The following is a 15,183-nucleotide window of genomic DNA, read 5'->3' as shown; positions in this document are numbered from 1 at the left end:
GCAAGAAAATGAATGCAACTAAGTTGCACACAACTTACCATGCTGTAATGACACCGCTTCCCGAAGCTTCTTTCAAAATCCTTCACTCCAATCTAGAGATTCTGGCTATTATCATATGGCCATAGAATCCCAGGTTCTCAGGAACGCCTCCACTGAAAGAGGAAGAAATTATCATACAATTGCTAATTATGTGTACCAGAGATATAGCACTGTTTGTGTCTGGTCTCTAAGTCAAATTCTATTTTATTTACTGGTGATGCTAAATAACATAGATGGCTTAATTCCATTGTCGTAAACTGTCATATGACCAACTTACGGATTTCATAATTGACTCCATATAAAATGACCTATCCACCCAACCATTATCAATAGTTTTAAACTACTATGCATTTCTTGGCCGTGTCCAATTGATTTTCGTTGATAAAATCTTTCCAAAGCATCGGATATGGATCATATTTTGGAAATAACTATTTGAAGCCACGGCCTAATTGGCAAAAATATGCACTGATGTCTAATGTTGATAATTAAGGCACTTATCGGAGTAAATCACAGAAATTTCAAGAAACTTAGCTAAATTTAGTAAGCACCCAGAGGGAGGCTAGTGAAACGTCATTACTGAAGGCCCTACCACTCATTTATACTTTAGGAATGAAGATTCAGATGTTGGTAGTAGTAGTAATAGTAGTGGTATATGGGATTCTTGATTTGTTTCACACACACAAACACTTACCCTACTCTCTCTCTCATCTTTCCGATGAATTATGTGTTTTAAGTAAAGTACAATAAAGGAGTGGCCATAAAATGAGAATATTAATTCTGTAATACAGTTCCTTGACGCAATTCACGTTTCCTTTAACTTGAAATATGCACCAAGTCTTACACACACACTGTGAAAACCATTGTTACCCTGGAGTTTCTGTTGATTCATATTGTCTCAAAAGTTCCGGTTTACGTCTACCGGCTTAGTCCTGCTAAATGAATGTAACATAACGCAAATGTTCTAACCTTAACTTCCTTAATGCATGATCAGTCACATAATAAATCCTAAGTATTTAGTATATCACACAACTCTCCATTTATTATTCTGTGCTTGAAACTGACACAAATGTATTCCAGGTTTTATCTATGTTTATTTTTTTATGAATTTGAAGATATATACTGCAAAATCACGCAAAACGAAAGCACTCTAGTCGCCACGAAGACATAGATGAAACAGCAGTGACGTATAATCTGGCTTTGCCCTGACGTCGGCAACTCGGCGATGTTTAACTATTATGCAAGGTTACCAGGTATATCGGGCCAAAACATCTTACCAAACACCTAAACTATCGTATTTTCATTTCAATATGATTGTGTATCACCAGTTCCAAAAGTTTTGCATAACTAATCAAGAAAATGTAAATAGAATTGGGTTATAATTGCTATGTATTCCTAAAGTCAACGTAAAATTGTACAATGCAAATAGTAATATTGCAATATGTACTATATTTACCAAATTCCTTTGCTATATTTATACAATATACCAAATTCTTATTCTTTACCCGTGGTATCACTAATGAAAACCGTAATATTATCGTAATTCTCAACATTTCTCAACAAGAGGGTCAAATGTTTGTTTCCACGATCATTGTCACACTACTGGGAACACTGCTATTAAGCCTGATGTCATACTTTACGTCACAAGTAGCCTCCCTCTGGGTGCTTACTAAATTTAGCTAAGTTTCCCTTGAAATTTCTGTGATTTACTCCGATAGGTGCCTTAATTATCAACATTAGACATCATTGCATATTTTTGCCAATTAGGCCGTGGCTTCAAATACCTATTTCCAAAATGTGACCCATATCCGATGTTTTGGTAGGATTTTATCAACGAAAATCAATTGGACACGCCCCTGAAATGCATAGTAGTGACTTTTCACCCCTCACCCTGCTAGCGCAGCCACGAGGAATTGGTGCGACTATAATATATTCTCCATTCGTCCTGGAGCACTGATATTGTCCCTGATGACATCAGTAAAGGGTGTCCATAAAGTCCCAGTACCATTCTGAGCAAATACTTGTAATGGTACTGGGACTATATGGACACCCCGTATGATTTATAAACATCTTAAGCCCAAGGAGAAAAACATAAGAGGTGGTGGTCTGAGAGCACACAGTCCTCCTACTGGTTGGTTTTACCCAGGAAGGACATCATTTGCTGGAAGACCCCAGTACCTATTATTGGCAACCGCAAAGGTGCTAACATTCAGTATGAAATGCAGAGATGGACGCCTCAAAATAACAGCGACCCTGATGCCCTTAAAACCCAAAGCCCCGTCCACACGGCCGAGCTTTGCTCGACGAACTTTGTTCGATGTGACGTCAGAAGTGGAGAAACTGCGGTAAAGTTCTGACTTTTCCCGCCGTTTCTCCGCTTCTGACGTCACATCGGACAAAGTTCGTCGACCAAAGCTCGACCGTGTGGACGGGGCCTAAAAATCACCAGCACCTGCGTTGACACGGACCCTGCCCTTAGTAATGGGGTCGTGAGACGGTTCAAGACGATTCTGAAGCCCTGGGAAACTCGGGCGATGGCACTACTACTGGTATTCCTGTGCTGGCTGCAAACAGCAGCGTGTTCCCCTCCAAAGCATTATGGATAATCTCTGAAATTCCCAGAGTTGAAGGTCATCCAATCAATCGCTGAACACTTCACGGCTAAAGGAGCGTCCACACAGTCGAACAATGTCCGACAGACAAACATCGTTACCATTTAACAATTGTCTGCCAGTCTTTGCCTTGTGAGCAGAGTAAAAACACTGGTATACAACCTCATCTGGTATCACTGTTTGTTGCCAGATCTACTTCCATCGTTTCCCCGCTTATGACGTTATCCTGCTTCGCCTATGATATGGTAACAATGTGTGTCGGTCGGACATTGTTCGACCGTGTAGACGCACCTTTACTCATTGACCCAGGTAATTCGTTCCTGCCATTTGGATATTATGGACATATGGCGGTGCGGAATTGGTCCAGTGGTAAGACCGGGAACTTCACCGTGAATCTCATGAGTATCCTTAGCAGGAAGGCTGCTCTATTCACCTAATCCTACACATTTTCTAACCAGAAATGAATTAAATATGGCAGGATTAGGATGAAGACCAGTAGGAACGGTCGGGAATAATGGAAATATTGTATAAATAAAGATATAGACCAAATGGCAAGTCTTGAAGAAGGTGCAATTAGGAGAGAGAGAGAGAGAGAGAGAGAGGGGTGGGTCTGAAAAAACTGAAAAAAGGGAGAGGGAGATAGAGAAGTGGTGATAAGGTTTGACAAGGAGAGAGAGAGAGAGAGAGAGAGAGTAGAGAGCGAGGGAGGGAGAGTATAGGTGGGGGGGTTTTTTTTTTTTTGGACCCCCTTGAAAAAAACTGAAAAAAAAGGAGAGGGAGATAGAGAGAGAGATATGGAATAACAAAGAGAGAGATAGTGATAAGGACTAACAAAAAAAGAGAGATATAGTGATTAGGACTAACAAAGAGAGAGAGATAGTGATAAGGACTAACAGAGAGAAAGAGAAAGAGAGAGAGATAGTGATAAGAACTAACAGAGAGAGAGAGAGAGAGAGAGAGCGAGATGAGACTGAGAGAGAGAGAGAGAGAGAGAGAGAGAGTAGAGCACTTCCTTAAGCCAGCCAATTTTGGAAATAGGTAATGGGCTGGTTAGATAACTAATTTTCTCTCCGTACTATTCAAGTGTATCTCGTTGACAGCAATTATTCCAGTAAGCAACAAACGCATCATTGATAGAAAATCTAAAGGCCTGTCCACACGATCGGGCCTGATCGGCGGACTTCCCCTCTAACGGGTACTCTTGACGGGCAAACCGTCAAATTGCCCGATGAGTCTTGTAGCAAAATCACCATGGTGGTGCCCGATGGCTTGAACTTCGACCCTGGCAGACGTACGTTAACCATATACATTTCTTTTACTGAGCCATTCTGATATGTTTATCGTACCGCACTGAACACACTACTGGCATCGTCGGGTACGCCCACCTCTCCATCGCCTCACCGGTGTGGACAACATTCACGGGTAAGCCCGCCAGAATTTGCCCGTCAACCCCGGAGCACGCCGATCAGGCCCGCTCGTGTGGACAGGCCTTAAGACAAATAGACCTAGCAACCTTGGAGCCAAATGACAAGTAAATACTATCGAGTCGAACAAGCAAATGCACCACTGGTCGATCGTTCTCTGGCATCGGGACAACTAATGTCATTCACGAATTCTTATATAAAACATATGTACGTTAGGACAAGATAATATATATATATATATATATATATATATATATATATATATATATATATATAATATATATATATGTGTGTGTGTGTGTGTATGTATATATATATATATATATATATATAATATATATATATATATATATGTATATATATATATATATATATATATATATATATATATATATATATATATATATACATATGATTTTAAATATATCTCTCATATGACAGTGAATAAAAAGGACAGACAGCACAGTAATTACCTGCTTAAAGCTGACAGTCACCACAGTAATACCTGGCTAAACGGGACAGTCGCCACAATAATATCTATAAATAAACTTGATAGCACAGTAATACCTGAATAAAAGGGTTCAGAAGTGCAGTAATACCTGGATTGACGGGACAGAAGCAACAGTAATATCTGTATAAAAGGGACAGTTACCACTGTAATACCAAGATAAAGGGGACAGTCACCACAGTAATACCTGGATGAAAAGGACGGTCACTTCAAGAATACCTGGATAAAAAGGATAGACAGCACAATAATATCTAGATAAAAGGGACTGTCACCTCAATAATACCTGGATAAAAGGGGCAGTTATTACAGTAATACCTGGACAGACTGGACATTCAGAACAGTAATGCTGGATAAAAGGGGCAGTCAACACACCACAGTAATACCTGCATGAAAGGGACTGACAGAACAGTAATATCTGGATAACAGGGACAGTCACTCGCATGATATACCCTGTGCTGGTATAAGGATCCTAATTTTTGTTTTATGATCAAAGGGTAGATCTAGGGTACCTATCCGCGGCGGCATAGACTATGGCAGTTGCGGTTTTTCTATGCAGTTTTACCTACTGAACAAGAATTTTAAGTAATATTTATTCGGACGACTGTAATTAACCCCCAGGGACCAGTACTAAAGGTAATACTTCAGAAGCACTCTGCATTGGATATTAAAATAAATAATCACTTACATGGAAAGAGCATGTGAAAAGCAATATGAAAAGTATAGTCATTATATGAGAGATTGAACCGGGTGGAATTAAATGAGCTTGATAAGTTTTTACCTCATATTTTTCCTAAGTCGGGAGAGATGTTTCCTCTACGGTAATGTTTACTTTTAATGAGCCCTCTAACTTACTTTCTTACGCAAACAAAAGCAGTTCCAGTTACTCATTATTGGCTGAGAGGTGTGACATCATTATGACGTCATGGGTTTCATAACCAATTACGAACGAATTTAGTCGAAAACTAAGTTTCACTAGCATTTCAGCGGAGTAATAAAGTTACCTGTCCAGTGTCCACCGGTATCCTTGTTTGACTGAATACTCGAATAATGAAGCAAAAACCGGCATTTTGTCTTCCTGTAGCTATGGCAGAGGCAGTGACTGGCCCTTCTGGCATTAATTTTGACAGAGACCTTCGATTTCCTACCGATTGTTTGCAGTGTAATGTGGGTTACGGTGAATTTTATCATTATTTGTCTAGTGGTGATAAAGAAGTTGTGATTGAATATGCTCAAAGACAATGTAATTCTAAAGCAAAAAAACTGCGAGTGGTGTTGAGCTATTTGTCGGATCGACTACAACAGGAACGCCTTTAGGTGTGATCCGCCACAGTAAGTAGCCTTACTGTAACCCCTGTGGCTAGCACGTGCAGCGCAACATTTCCTCTTGCCAGTACATGCTGTGCTTGCCAAGAATCTTTAAATATGCAGATAAGGCGCGAAGCGCCGTTCCGCCACATAAATCGACCGTCGCGGATATGTAGTCGCTCCCTACTTTGTTTGTTGTTGTTTTGGTATCGCCGCCCTATTGGTTTTGGTGTTCTTCCACCGATTTCGATCGGTGGTCGAGTCGCCGTGTTTAGTACTGGCCCTTGGGGGTTAATTACAGTCGTCCGAATAAATATTACTTTAAATTCTTGTTCAGTGGGTAAAATAACATAGGAAAACGTCAATTGCCATAGTCTAGGCCACCTCGGATTGCTTCTGTAGAAATACCGGCCGATTTAGGTAAACAGCAGCAACAATGTAATCTGACATTATTGACTATCAAATGTCTCTTATTATCCCCACTGGCCCCATGCTAGAATCTTCCCTTACCTGATAAGGTCTTGGTGCCGGAATCTCTTCGTCCGATTTCCTACTACAGAAGGTCCCACAGAAGCAACATCAATGGCACACATTAAAACTAATCTGAAGGGTAACACCCAACACCGGATGGGACAAACACCTCGGCTGACCAAAAACCTCTTAAAAAAAACCAATAATCTTGATTATTCGTGGCACAATATTCTGAGGACGAGGAGGAACAGGCATGGGTGATCTCGGTCCACTCGATAGTTCAACTGAAAACCTCCAGAAGAGCTTTCAGCGAATCACGAGAGCCCATGCAACAACTCCCCTTCGCAAACTAAGAAACCGGCTCGTGATTGGCTGGAAAAAAAAAAAACAGGCGAATCTCGAAATACGTCGATATTTTAGGGCTGATAATTCCTTCCACTAATAGTTTTACTAAATATCTTACGATTTTAGCAATGATAAAAATAATTGTTCTATATCTATACCCCCCCCAAAAAAAACATTTGTATTATTCGCATATTTTTTTAAAAATAAAATTCATGTGCCAGAATGTCTAACAGTCTACGATCAAAAAATCTCTCTCTCTCTCTCTCTCTCTCTCTCTCTCTCTCTCTCTCTCTCTCTCTCAGACACTTTCCCGCCAAGAATGTTCTAGAATCTAGTCCAAGGAACCCTGCTGCTTATGCGTTGCTGTATCTGAAATTTCAGGTGGTCGACTTTTGTTCCAAAATTTATTGTTTCATTACCTTGTAAGCACACTAAATAAACTAATAATAACTACGTCACTGACCATATTTTGCGAAAGAAATCTATTCATATGCAATTATACAGGGCGTCCATAAAGTCCCAGTACCATTCTCAGCAATAAATACTTGTAATGTACTGGGACTTTATGGACACTGTATTTCAATATAATTTTACAGGTAGCATTCTGCAAAGACCCTTCTTATGCGTACATATTAAAGAAATATTTATACTTCCGTTTTAGAAGGAACGTAAAAAAAAAAAGAATGTGATTTTGCGGAAAAATGAAATAATTATCTTGCCGTATCTCTTCCAGAGTAATGATTGGAAATACTTCTTAATTTGTTAAGTCAATACTAATATCGACTCCAGAACTCTTGTTTCAAAAGTCCAGACAAGCCCAATTTCCTCTGATTACTCGATATATTTGTACTTGATTTTTTATTCCTGTTAAGTGATATTAGCTACTTTTGGTTAAACAGTACACTGTATGTTTGTATGATAGATATATAATCATAATTATTATTTAATAATATTTCACTTTTTTTCCCCAAACGGCTATTCTGTTTTTGAGAATATTGTAATGGGGATTCGTGTGCTTTAGATTTTCCCCATGTCAGTGATAATATACTAATCATCAATATTAGATGTTTAATTTATTGTAAGATCAATAAAAGCGAATCGACAACTGTCCTAAGATAACTACAGTGGCTGAAGGCGAATTAATAAACATTTGACATAGATATATCTATAAACTTTTACAGTATACAATTTTGATGTTTCTTACGATACAGATAAAACTGCTTTGAGAACGTTTCTTAATGTAGTTTGATCAAAAGATCTAAAAAATGATTCTTGGCAACTGTTTTGAGACAGTGATTTTATGGATGAAATGACGTCAGCGTTGCCATGGAAACCGTAATGCTATCCACTTTGCAAATAAAAACCTATGTACTTGTGTAACTAAAGGGACATTAAAAATTTATTCAGAAATATAAAAATTCCCACGTTCCTCACTTATCTATATTTCATGATTAACATCTCTTCAAAGCAATTCATATAAAACAGAAATAAATGTAATTAAGATTTTTTTTCCCCAGTGATACGGCTACACTTTTTATTCCGTAGTCTGTTTAAGCCTATGTTGCAAAAAGAGTATTGTAATTATATTATATTGCATTGTAATTATAATATATTCCAGCTGTCCACTGATAAAGTCAAGTTCACCCTTTATGATCATAGTAAACTCAACCGACTGAATTTATTTTCTCGTAATATCAGGAAATTCGACAAAAAAACTGCTTTTTATATTTTTTAGAGTTAATCATAAACATATGCTATTAAAGGGTTCATTTTTTTTATCCCTTTTCACCTTGCAAAGACAATCATTTTTCCTCTTCCGCCTAGTACACAAATTTGTTTTTCTTCTATTTAATTTTTTTTTTGCACCTTTTAGTCTCATATTTTCCTTCTTCAGCCTTGCCTTGCATTGTTGCATTGTTTCCACTTTCACCTTGCAAAAGATGCATTTTCGTCCCAACTTTCACTGCAAAAGTCGTATATTCTCCCACTCTCATCTTGCAAGAATGCAGTTCGCTCTTCGCAATGCACCATCTGTCGGACAAGTTAGTAAATAGGAAACCAAACATTCATCGTCTCGAGCTTTGAAGCTTTCGTGAAGAACAAGACACCACTGCCCAAAGAGCTAACTGGTTAGTCACCCCCCCCCTTTTTTTTTTATAACCTTGTGGATTATTACGTGTAACACGCCTGCAATAAATCGCTTCATGAAGTCGGCGTACCGTTATAGCGTCCGTGGGCGGGAGGAGGAAAGTGTATCAACTGTGCATGCGCTCACGCGCGCGAGTCCTCCTCACCTCAGGGCAATTATTGCCCTGGCCCTGCCCTGAACGAGTCTTCTTGCAGACTGACGAGTTCTCTCTCTCTCTCTCTCTCTCTCTCTCTCTCTCTCTCTCTCTCTCTCTCTCTCTTTTTCTTTCTTTTTCTTCTTCTTCTTCTTCGGCGAAAGGAGACTATAAATGTTAAACATTTTTATTATACGTTATTATTCCAAGCCTTCCTCTCTCTCTCTCTCTCTCTCTCTCTCTCTCTCTCTCTCTCTCTTCTTCTTCTTCTTCTTCGGCGAAAGGAGACTTTTCATAAAATGTAATACATTTTCACTGTACGTCATCATTATTCAAAGCCTCTCTCTCTCTCTCTCTCTCTCTCTCTCTCTCTTCCTTCTTCTTCTTCTTCTCTTCGGCGAAAGGAGACTATAAATGTTAAACATTTTTATTGTAAGTTATTATTCCTCTCTCTCTCTCTCTCTCTCTCTCTCTCTCTCTCTCTCTCTCTCTCTCTCAAAATGAAATTTTATTTATTTAATACGTTGAGAGAGAGAGAGAGAGTTACAAGGATTAGGATGTCTCAAAGACTTGTTAGTCCATCCGAGGAGACAGAGAGAGAGAGAGAGAGAGAGAGAGAGAGAGAGAGAGCGGGGGAGAGGGGGAAGGAACTGAAAATATAAAGTACAATGGTTTTTCCAGTTCTTTCTCTCTCTCTCTCTCTCTCTCTCTCTCTCTCTCTCTCTCTCTCTCTCTCTCTCTCTCTCTCTCTCTCTCTCTCATGCATACCAAGAGACAGAAGAATCTTGTTCCAGAAAATCAGAAAGTGGAAAAAAGGTCTTGCAAAAGAAAAAAATGCATGGAAAGTTATAGAACTAAAAAGTAAGATAGAAAATGCAGAAAAAAAGATTATACAATCAAAAGAAAATGAAAAACGGGACTTGGAAGAAAAAACCCTATTAAATATCAAGCAAAAAAAACCCCCCCCCCCCCCCAACTATTATACTCATATGCGAAGAAGATGAATAAAAGAAGAATAGAAATAGGCCCTCTGAGAATTGAAGGGAGATTAACGAATGAAAAAAAGGAAATTTGCAACATACTGGCAGAACGATATAAGAGAGAATTCACCCCTAGAATAGATAATGAAGATAATGATATAGAAGTAAGGGATGAAAATAGTGAATATTTAGCTGACATAGATATTAATGAAGCTGATATTGTGCAGGCTATTAATGAAATTAAAAATGGAGCTGCTGCAGGGCCTGATGGAATTCCTGCTATTTTGTTAAAGAAAGTAGTTCATTCTATCGCAAAGCCACTTGCAATATTATTAAGACAAAGTGTAGATACAGGCAAGATATATGATGAGCACAAATTAGCGTATATTACCCCTACTTTCAAAAGTGGATCAAGACTAGAGGCAAGTAATTATAGGCCTGTGAGTCTAACATCACATATAATGAAAGTGTATGAAAGGGTAATGAAGAAAAATATTATGAAACATTTAATAAAAAATAATTTGTTTAATAAAGGACAACATGGTTTCGTACCCGGAAAAAGTACACAAACCCAACTGTTAGTCCACCGTGAAACATATTCAAAAATATGAAAAGCGGAAATGAAACAGATGTGGTTTATTTAGACTTTGCAAAAGCTTTTGATAAAGTAGACCATAATATATTAGCGAAGAAAATTAGAAAAACACAATATCGTGGATAAAGTAGGAAGATGGTTAAAAGAATTTTTACACAACAGAAAACAGATAGTTATTGCAAACGACGAGAAATCGGATGAAGCCAAGGTAATATCCGGTGTGCCGCAAGGTACGGTGTTAGCTGCAATACTGTTTGTTATTATGATTGAAGACATAGACAATAATGTTAAGGATTCGGTAGTGAGTAGTTTCGCAGATGACACAAGAATAAGTAGAGAAATTACTTGTGATGAAGATAGGAACGCTCTACAAAGAGACCTTAACAAAGTATATGATTGGGCAGAGGTAAATAGGATGGTATTTAACTCTGATAAATTTGAATCAATAAATTATGGAGACAGAGAAAGAAAGCTATATGCATATAAGGGACCTAATAATGAGACATCACACAAATAAGGAAGCAGTTAAAGACCTTGGTGTGATGATGAATAGGAACATGTTTATGCAATGATCAAATAGCAACTCTGTTGGCAAAATGTAAAGCAAAAATGGGAATGTTGTTACGGCACTTCAAAACAAGAAAAGCTGAACACATGATTATGCTTTATAAAACATATGTTCGTAGTCCACTTGAATATTGCAATATGATATGGTACCCACACTATCAAAAGGATATTGCACAAATAGAGAGTGTACAAAGGTCCTTTACAGCTAGAATAGAAGAAGTTAAGGACCTAGACTACTGGGAAAGACTACAATTCTTAAAATTATATAGTCTGGAAAGGAGAAGAGAACGCTACATGATAATTCAGGCATGGAAACAGATAGAAGGAATAGCAGAAAATATCATGGAACTAAAAATATCAGAAAGAGCAAGCAGAGGTAGATTAATAGTGCCCAAAAATATACCAGGAAAAATAAGGAAAGCACACAGGACATTAATCCACTACGCACCAGCATCGATAATGCAGCGTCTATTCAATGCGTTGCCAGCTCATCTGAGGAATATATCAGGAGTGAGCGTAGATGTGTTTAAGAATAAGCTCGACAAATATCTAAACTGCATCCCAGACCATCCAAGATTGGAAGATGCAAAATATACCGGAAGATGTACTAGCAACTCTCTGGTAGACATTAGAGGTGCCTCACACTGAGGGACCTGGGGCAACCCGAACAAGATGTAAGGTCTGTAAGGTCTAAGGTAAGGTCTCTCTCTCTCCTTCTCAATTTGCACATTTTCCCTAGTATATTTTCTATGCCAACGCGGGATTTCTTTTTCCTTTTTTGCTTTTATCAATACACAACCCAGAAATATGTGTTAATGAAAAAACACATGAAATTGGAGATCCCTGGACTACATTATACCCAATTTCCTGCTGTTGCTTTTTTTTTTTTATTTATTTATCTTTTTTTTTTTTGAGCGAGAACCTGTTCGTAGGTTTGCCGTCTTACTTTAACGTCATCTCCGTAACCTGATTTATACATTTCGTTCTGAATTCAAAACAGTAGAAACTCGTAAAGACACATTTCCAAATGTTTCAGTGTCGTCAGACCTTCGAAATGGTCCGCTGTTTCTTAGTACCAATATTTGTTTGAGAAGCAGACCTGCTGACGTAGTAAGAATGAAACTATATCTGTGGAAAACTCCATAAAACTGCTCTATTTTTACTCAATATATATAATATATATATATATATATATATATATCTATATATATATATATATATATATATATATATATATATATATATTATGAGATGCAGATCGGGCCAAAATGCAATTTATGTATGTACGAGCGCACGAGGTCTTAGATAATAAATATCAGATTAATTTGATATTTTCGTTCAATCCTGTCCAACCATTTTTAATGATTCAGCAAAAAACCCTGATTCCTAATACCATGGGAAGAGTTATACAGGATGTCCATAAAGTTCCAGTACCATTCTGAGCAATAAATACTTGTAATGGTACTGGGACTTTATGGACAACACCCTGTACTTAGTAAAATAAAAACCGATTCTTAAATTTCAAAGAATCGTCTTGAGAGCTGAACGGGAAGCCTTCTTGCGTAAAAGTAAGAATTAATATTCCTATATTTCTAATGGAATTTAACTGCCACTGTAACTGACTTGTCATAATTATGGAGAATTTTAACAATGTAATTTCACCCAAAGCATTCAGGTTCATACGAACATAAATTTTCCAAACTTACGTTCGTACACATTCTAAAATAAAAATAAATGGTTGGTCTAGTTTAATTACCTCAGTCTCTTAATTCGCTCGAATCAGGAAAAATACAGTCATCTTCTTTTTATAAATGTCATTCACTTTCTCCTACATTCTTTCAAACAAGTTTTGCAAGCAGTGATTAAAGATTTACTCTCTTTAACTTTTCTTTTAGTGTGATCGTTTAAGTTTTTTTTTCCAAATCATCCATTCATTAAAATATTTCTTTCATTCACACAAACATATACGAATATAATCTGGGGACCTGATTATGAATACCAAATTCTTCAGAATTATAATTTTCTCTAAATCATGATTTGTTCTAATTGTCTAATTATGATCTGTTATCGATGCCCTTTATTGTAAAAGCAGACTTTCGGGGCTTATTATATGCATATATAATTCACCAAATAGTTTTTCCTAATAGTATGGAGTACGTTCGCACTTCTCATAAAAAGGCTGGCTAAAGAAATGCATTTCATATACTCTTTCATGAGAGTTAAAACTTTGCATGACTCGTAATAAATATCTTATTTCTTATATTACGTACCTTCAGAACAGCCCAGGTGACACTGACACCTACTTTTCTTCTAAGATCACACGTTTTCACAGGCGCCGATCTTCCCAAACGTCCAATCATGTAACCGTCAATGAAGCGAAGAGCCTGTGTGTGTGTGTGTGTGTGTGTGTGTGTATTGCCTTTGGCCACAAAAGTCAGCCGGTACGAGTCCTCTCTCGTTCTCCCAAAAGGATCCCCTAACTCAGGCAGGGGCGTCTATGAACTCCTACTACCTTCCCACGAAGTTCCCAGGTAGGAACCAGTCAGTCATGTTCCAGCTGCGGTCGTGATATGATGCGTCGTGTGTCTCTCTGCCTATCGGATTGTATCGTGGTCTTCGAAGTCGTTCTCGGCAGACTGTAGGAATCACCGCGACTCCTGCAAAAGGCAGTTGTTTTTTTACACTGAGGTGATTTGGTGGGATGCTTTGCTGTGTGTGGAACCTGTATAGCTTCCGGTATGCAGTGCGTCTGTCTCATTGTTTTTAGCTAATGCTGTGCCGAAATGGTTCCATACTGTGAAAAGTTATCTTTCTTAGACAAAATGTTGGTGAACGTTTGAATTAATGTGAGATACTGGGATTGAAACCACTATGTCTTGGCGTGTTTTGCTTTTTTTTCAGATTTGTTTTATAGATTAGCAATTCATCTAGAGTTATATAATGCAACGAACTATTCAGTTTTTCGCAGCTTACACAGTACAATTTTTAGACTTTTCGTTATCATTTCGGTAACGTATACTCCGTTCCATACTAAGTTTAATAAAATTAAGTTGAAAAATTCAACAAAATCCCTTCGTCAGGTGAAGTGCAAACATTAAACTATTTAGGAGATAAAAAAATTTCTACAGAGTGATAGTTAAATTTTTTTTAGAGATGAAAACTAATAAAAAAAATAAGATTTTGAAACATCAGTTAAAATATTAAACCAAAGAGGAACCAACTGAAGAAAGGTTATAGATATGAAACATCTGTTAAAATAAACGCAAAAAAAAAAACACCTACTGTAAACCAACATCAGTTAAAATAAAACGCGACAAAAAACCAAGTTAAACTAATGAGAAAAAAACAGCTACGTAAAGGTTCGTATGTTTGAATCCAAGGCGTGAATAACTGTTGTGGTTTAGTCGACCTCTCCAGCGCCTTCGGTTTACGAAGGAGAGAGAGAGAGAGAGAGAGAGGCAAGTTTTTGTGGGTTTCGGTAAACTGTTCAATATCTGTTGCCCAAGATGGAGGAGGTATGATTCCGCTCGGCAACTGTGCGACATACGGCTTAGTAATTATTGTTATGCTAAGGTGAGGATGGCCCGCTATGCGGCGTTTCTGCTCTCTCTCTCTCTCTCTCTCTCTCTCTCTCTGTATGTGTATATATATTAGGGCTTGTGCCTTGTATGATAAGGCGCCCTATGAGGTAATGTTAGACTAGCGATAATCTTACGCTAAGTCGGTTGGTATTGCACTTCCATCTTCAATGGAGTGTCTGGGGGTTTGTAGATCATTTACGAAGTCGGTATTATCTTGTTTGTTATTACGACGATGTGTTAAACTCATGGTGAGGAGGTTCTTGTAGAAAACACGAAATATAAAACTATATGTATTCTTCTGAAGTTTTACATGGTGAAGATCAGATATGATTGTACAAGTCTTCTAATAACGATAGCTTGATCGCTTCTGCCAATGATGATGGCTAATCCTATTCTTCTACATGATAAAGCTTAGGTAAAGAGGTACAGGTCTTCTAATGACGATAGCTAACTCTGTTCTCCCTGTCTACCATCTCT

General features: G+C 37.8%; 1 protein-coding gene across 3 annotated transcripts in view; it reads left to right on the top strand.

Moving 5' to 3' along the window:
- The first annotated feature begins 13,661 nt into the window (after nucleotides 1-13,661).
- The window catches only part of LOC135199459 (carbohydrate sulfotransferase 13-like), a 34,552-nt gene continuing 33,030 nt past the window's right edge, over nucleotides 13,662-15,183 (top strand). The window contains exon 1 of one of the 3 annotated variants that reach the window (XM_064227651.1): nucleotides 13,662-13,861. The gene's annotated coding sequence lies outside the window, so the exon portion shown is untranslated. The remainder of the gene's footprint in view (nucleotides 13,862-15,183) is intronic. The other 2 variants (XM_064227571.1, XM_064227730.1) reach the window with 2 other exon arrangements.

This window comes from Macrobrachium nipponense, chromosome 11, assembly GCF_015104395.2.
Source record: "Macrobrachium nipponense isolate FS-2020 chromosome 11, ASM1510439v2, whole genome shotgun sequence".
Classification (NCBI taxonomy): Eukaryota; Metazoa; Arthropoda; class Malacostraca; order Decapoda; family Palaemonidae; genus Macrobrachium; species Macrobrachium nipponense.
Note: the sequence above shows the minus strand (reverse complement) of the source record. Positions and strands in the feature narration are given on the sequence as shown.